This window comes from Macaca nemestrina, chromosome 3 (assembly GCF_043159975.1).
Source record: "Macaca nemestrina isolate mMacNem1 chromosome 3, mMacNem.hap1, whole genome shotgun sequence".
In the NCBI taxonomy this organism is placed as follows: Eukaryota; Metazoa; Chordata; class Mammalia; order Primates; family Cercopithecidae; genus Macaca; species Macaca nemestrina.
Genome location: NC_092127.1, coordinates 115501514 through 115507513, shown reverse-complemented (window position 1 = coordinate 115507513; position 6000 = coordinate 115501514). Strand labels below are relative to the sequence as shown.

Sequence of the window (6000 nt, the reverse complement as noted above, 5' to 3'; positions counted from 1 at the left end):
CCTCATTTTGTTCCCAAACTAATTTATGAGGACTTATAAAGATACAATAGGCCAGGTGTGGTGGCTCGCACCTGTAATCCCAGCACTTTGGGAGGCCAAGGTGGGCAGATCACCCGAGGTCAGGAGTTCGAGATCAGCCTGGCCAACATGGTGAAACCCCATCTATACTAAAAATACAAAAAATTAGCTGGGCATGGTGGCACGTGCCTGTAATCCCAGTTACATGGGAGGCTGAGGCAGGAGAATCGCTTCAACTTGGGAGGCTGAGGTTACAGTGAGTCGAGATTGCACCATTGCACTCCAGCCTGGGCAAGAAAAGCAAAACCCCATCTCAAAAAAATAAAAAAATAAAGATACAATAGTCAGCAAACAGGCTGACAAAATGTAAACAAAATGTAAACTCACACTGGCTAAGGGGAACTGCATTTGGCTCACTCTTTCAATGGACAGTTCTAAAAGGGAATAGGGCAGTTAGTCTTTGCTCTTACTATGCCCATCTCCCCTAGTGATGGTTGCCATGGAATCTTCATCAGGACTCCGCTTCTGCAGATTTAGTGTCTGGCCTTGGGGGTACCTCAACAAAATTCCAGTAAGCTGTGCTTCTATTTTAACTGATGTTGCTCTGCTGTGTCTGTTACTATTAGCATACACATTTCCGTTTCCATTACAGCTGATGAAGACACCTCTTGGGTACATTCTGTCATGGGTTTTGACTTCTAACCCTACAATCCATTAGATCCCTAAAGAAGATTAAAGAGATGATGGAGGTTGATTTTAAAAAGAAAAAAATTTCATTGTAAGGGTTGACTTCTAAAGCTTTCCTGCCCCAGGGGGAGTATTACTTAGATATCTGTTTTGCCACAGAAGTTTCCATGAAGGAGCAAGGGTGATTTGCACTCTCTAGGAATCATGTTTTGGAACTTCAGAGTGCTCTCACTGAAGCAATGATGTGATTCAGCTCAACTCAGGGCACACCCTGTGCACTATACATTGACTATGTGGAAGCATAAAGCACATATATTTTCTTCTGAAAGCATGAGAAGACTCCTGTCTGATGTTTCTCAAATATCTAAACAGTACAATATGTACAGTAGCACATTTTGTCTTGCTACAAAATGGCCCAGCAAAGCAGAACTTTATGTCTTTATTAAAAATGGATAGGACAGGCCGGGCGCGGTGGCTCAAGCCTGTAATCCCAGCACTTTGGGAGGCCGAGGCGGGTGGATCACAAGGTCAGGAGATCGAGACCACAGTGAAACCCCGTCTCTACTAAAAATACAAAAAAATTAGCCGGGCGCGGTGGCGGGCGCCTGTAGTCCCAGCTACTCAGGAGGCTGAGGCAGGAGAATGGCGGGAACCCGGGAGGTGGAGCTTGCAGTGAGCCGAGATCGCGCCACTGCACTCCAGCCTGGGCAACAGCGTGAGACTCCGTCTCAAAAAAAAAAAAAAAAAAAAAAAAAAGGATAGGACAAAGAATTGTGTACACAAATAAGGTATTTTTAGTTCTGTACATACTCAGAATATATATTGAGTACCTATCATGTACCAGGCATTGTGCTAGGTGTTGGTGATACAACAAAGAAAACCTTTCCCTCCTCAAGGGGTTCCCAGTCTAGAGGGGAAACATACATGTACATAAGCACTTCACAATAACACACATTGATCGGTTTGTTTTCTTTCTTTCTTTTCTTTCTTTTTCTTGCTTTCTCTTTTTTTTCTCTTTCTTTCTTTCTTTCCTTTCTTTGTTTCTTTTCTTTCTTTCTTTCTTTCTTTCTTTCTTTCTTTCTTTCTTTCTTTCTTTCTTTCTTTCTTTCTTTCTTTCTTTCTTTCTCTTTCTTTCTTTCTTTCTTCTTTCTTTTCTTCTCTTTCTCTCTCTCTTTCTTCCTTCTTTCCTTTCTTCCTTCCCTCTTTCCTTCCTTCCTTCCCTCTTTCCTTCCTTCCTTCCCTCCCTCCCTTTCTCCTTTCCTTCTTTCCTTCCTTCCTTCCCTCCTTCCTTCCTTCCTTCCCTCCCTCCCTCCCTCCCTCCCTTTCTCCCTCCCTCCCTTCCTTCCTTCCTTCCTTCCTTCCTTCCTTCCTTCCTTCCTTCCTTCCTTCCTTCCTTCCTTCCTTCCTTCCTTCCTTCTTTCCTCTTTCTCTCTCTCTTTCTTTTTTCTTTCTTTCCTTCTTCTCTTTCTGTCTCTGTCTCTCTGTCACCCAGGCTGGAGTCCAGTGGTGTGATGATGGCTCACTATAGTCTCCAAGTCCTGGGCTCAAAGCATCTTACCTCAGCCTCCCAAGTACCTGGGATTACAGCCATGCATGATCATGGCCAGCTAACTTTTTAATTTTTTTGTTACCCATGCTTCAGGCAATGCTCCCACCTCAACCTCCCAAAGCACTGGCATTATAGGCGTGAGCCACCATGCCTGGCCAATACTTTCAAATTGGTTAAATTGGTTTATACAACATGCTGTAGAAGTACATGAAGCATCATTGAATTATTTCCACAGGGCTGGGGGTATGGTATGACATGTGGCAGGAGAATTAGTGGGCTAGGGTGGAGTATGGAAGCCTTCACAGAGAAGATTACTTGTAAGCTGAGAGCCAAAGGAAGAAAATACAGCCTGGCCAAAGTGGTGGCAGGGGAAAAGTGGGAGTGCCCAGAGACCACGTCTAAGTCTTACAGGCCATGCAAAGTAATGGCAAAAATCGCGATTACTTTTGCACCAACCTAATACTAACAAAAATCTATATTTTCACTTTTTATTCAGAGCAGAAGACAAATAAGATCATGTTTGTTAGGCATCCTGTAAAAATTGCCATTAGCCTAATCATGTGGCCTAGTAGCTAGAATACCCTTGGTAGATACAGGTGCAGCCACCTCAAGGAAGGAGTTGGCCCACCTGGATGGTACTGCTGGCCCTGACTGCCCTCGGGCATCAGAGGGGGACTTAGAAAATTTTGATGAAGGCAGCTGGGCATGCTGGCTCATGCCTGTAATCCCAGGACTTTAGGAGGCTGAGGTGGGTGGATCACCTGAGGTCAGGAGTTCGAGACCATCCTGGCCAACATGGCAAAACCCCATCTCTACTAAAAGTACAAAAATTAGCCGAGTGTGGTGGTGGGCATCTATAATCCCAGCTACTCGAGAGGCTGAGACAAGAGAATTGCTTGAACCCGGGAGGCAGAGGTTGCAGTGAGCCGAGATCACGCCACTGCACTCCAGCCTGGGTGACAAGAGTGAGACTCCATCTAAGAAAAAAAAAAGAAAATTTTGATGAAGGCACTCCAAGGTACAGGGCCCTCTATAAGGCACAGGTCTAAGGACAGTGCTGCCCACAATAACCTCCTTGGTTTTATCCATATGGGGGTATGCAATTGACACAGCAAGCCATTGGCACTGCCTGAGATCTTGGCAAATCCTCACGTATGGGATACCACTAATGGTGAGAAGGCTGCTTGGAAGTGGGCTGGACCCACAGCACAGGGATTCTGGAAGTGACTCTGAGGCAGAGATTTGCATGTAGGAGGTATAGTGGAGAGTGGTCTCAATATCAGCAAGTGTGGTGGCTGAGGGCAGTGGTAAGTGAAGCAAGTTTGGGCAGAAAGAGAAGCTGAACCAAGGCACAATGTAACAAAGGCCACAACTGATTCCAAGGGGAGATCTGGGGCTGGAGGACCTTTCAGATTTATCGCAAATTGAGGCAAAGTGGGTAAACTGTAACCCCACCCCTTTACCACACATCATTCCAGCCTTGTGTGGGATTGCCTCAGGGAGGGTGTGTGACCTTGGCTGAGATAATTCTCTTCAGCCAAGGACAGTTTCTGGTGAGAGACTCTGCTGAGAGCAGTCAACAGCCAACACTCCCGGGCACTATGGGAAGGAGTACTTCCTCCTGTGGTGGGGGATGGAGGGGTTGGTTTAATCATCACAGGCAAACTGTGAAATAGGGATTCTTTGTCATGAATGATGAAACATGACTATTAGGATAGTCACAGTCAAACCCGTGGATGATACATCTAAGAAACCCCAAGTTTGTCTTTTTGAATTAAATAGTAAGAATTTGATGCCTTGGAGGAGTGCGTGTGGGTGCCTGTGTGCGTGTGTGTCTGTGTGTGTGTGTGTGTGTGTGTATGTGTATTAGTCAGGGTTCTCCAAGGAAACAGAACCAGCGGAATGTGTGTGGGTGCCTGTGTGTGTGTGTGTACAGAGAGAGAGAAAGAGAGAGAGGAGAGAGATTAAGGCATTGTCTCAAGCAATAGTGAAGATTGGCAAGTTCAGAATCTGCGGAGTGGGCGGGCAGGCTGGAGACCTAGGGAATAGTCACGGTCCTGAGGCCATGTGCTGGCAGAATTCCTGCTTGTTCTTGAGAAGGTCAGACTTTATTCTGTTAATGCCTCCACTGATTGGATGAGGCATACCCACACCCACACTAGGAAGCATAATCTGCTTGATATGGTTTGGCTCTGTGGCCCCACTCAAATCTTATCTCAAATTGTAATCCCCACATGTTGAGGGAGGGAGGTGAGTGATTGGCTCATGGAGGCAGTTTCCCCCATGCAGTTCTCATGACAGTGGGTGAGTTCGCATTTGATCTGATAATTTTATAAGGGCTTTCCCCCCGTGCTCACTCTCTCTCCTGTCACCTTGTAAAGAAGGTGTTTGCTTCCCCTTTGCCTTCTGCCATTATTGTAAGTTTCCTGAGGCTGCCCCAACCATGTGGAACTGTGAGTCAATTAAACCTCTTTCCTTTAATATAATATAAATTCCTGGGTAATTTATATTATCCAGTATCTGGTAGTATCTTTATATTAGGATGGTGCAAAAGTAATCGCGTTTTTTGTCCATTAAAATTAATAATTAAAGGTAATTAATTTTATGCTAACCTAATAGTAGTGTGACAATGGACTGATACACTGCTTTACTCAAAGTCTGTTGATTCAAATGTTAATATCATCTAAAAAGTACCTTCACAGATACATCTAGAATAATGTTTGACCAAATATCTGGGTACCATGGCCTAGCCAAGTTGACACATAAAATTAACCATCAATGCTTATATTAGAGAGGGGTGGGGGGAGTTGGGTTGTGGGACAGTAGGAGGAAGCAGTTTCATTGTCACTCTTCTGTCTCCTATTTTATGACCAAACATGTCACTCTCATATGCACCATGCCCCTGCTGGGACTGGGTAACTGGTTCCAGGGGCACGGAGTTCTCAGGAAGAGTAGAGTATGGATCCATCAGGCCTCTGCACAGTGCCAAGCAACTCAGGCAATTGAATAAACACTCATTTGCTTGTCTTTTTCAGGCCCCACTGTCACTGTACCTGGAGGTCTCCTCAGTTTATCCAGGGTTACACTTGGCTGGGGTAACTCAGTGATGAAGAGAAGCCCAAAGAGTGATGTAAGTATCTCAGATATAATCTTCCATCTCTCTTCCCCTGCCTCAACTAATGACCTATACACAAACTCCTTTCAAAATCCATGTGCATAGCATGTTCGTATTTTCCTTTTTCATCCTGTGGAAGCTTCAGATCTCCTGGTTGAACACTTATTTGAGACAAAAGCAAGACCTAGTAGTAGATTCATTTTTCAACAAAAAAATAACTTTTCTTAGTAGAACAATCCAGTTTACTTTTACATTTCGCCTACCTTCCAGTTTAATCACACTCTCCATAACCTATGAACACACAGAAGCCCCCAGGTAAACATGTGCATTTCTTATCCACAGAAAAATGCTTAGAGACCTTTTCAGCTAGAGTAATTGTGTATGTGGTTTAATTATTATTTTACAATATCTCAGAGTCATTTCTTGTTTGAATATTTTCTATCCATTAAGTCCAGCCTGGACTGGAGAAGAGAAAATTGTTCAGTGAAAAATTAGTAGCATTTCCCCTCCTGCATGGGGAAAGGGTGTACTGTTTGTGTGAGAGTCAGGGTTGGGGGATTGTCTGCCACTGTCACTTATCTTTGTGTTAGTAAGTTCCTTTGTTCCCTCTTAATGCTCTGCAAAGCTTTAT

The 6000-nt window shown here is 44.4% G+C and overlaps 1 long non-coding RNA gene across 1 annotated transcript in view; it reads left to right on the top strand.

Annotated features, from left to right (window-relative positions):
• The first annotated feature begins 2959 nt into the window (after positions 1-2959).
• The window catches only part of LOC105499574 (uncharacterized), a 109536-nt gene continuing 106495 nt past the window's right edge, over positions 2960-6000 (top strand). Inside the window, exons 1-2 of the long non-coding RNA XR_011621179.1 lie at positions 2960-4558; positions 5290-5384. This is a non-coding gene — a long non-coding RNA (uncharacterized lncRNA). The remainder of the gene's footprint in view (positions 4559-5289; positions 5385-6000) is intronic.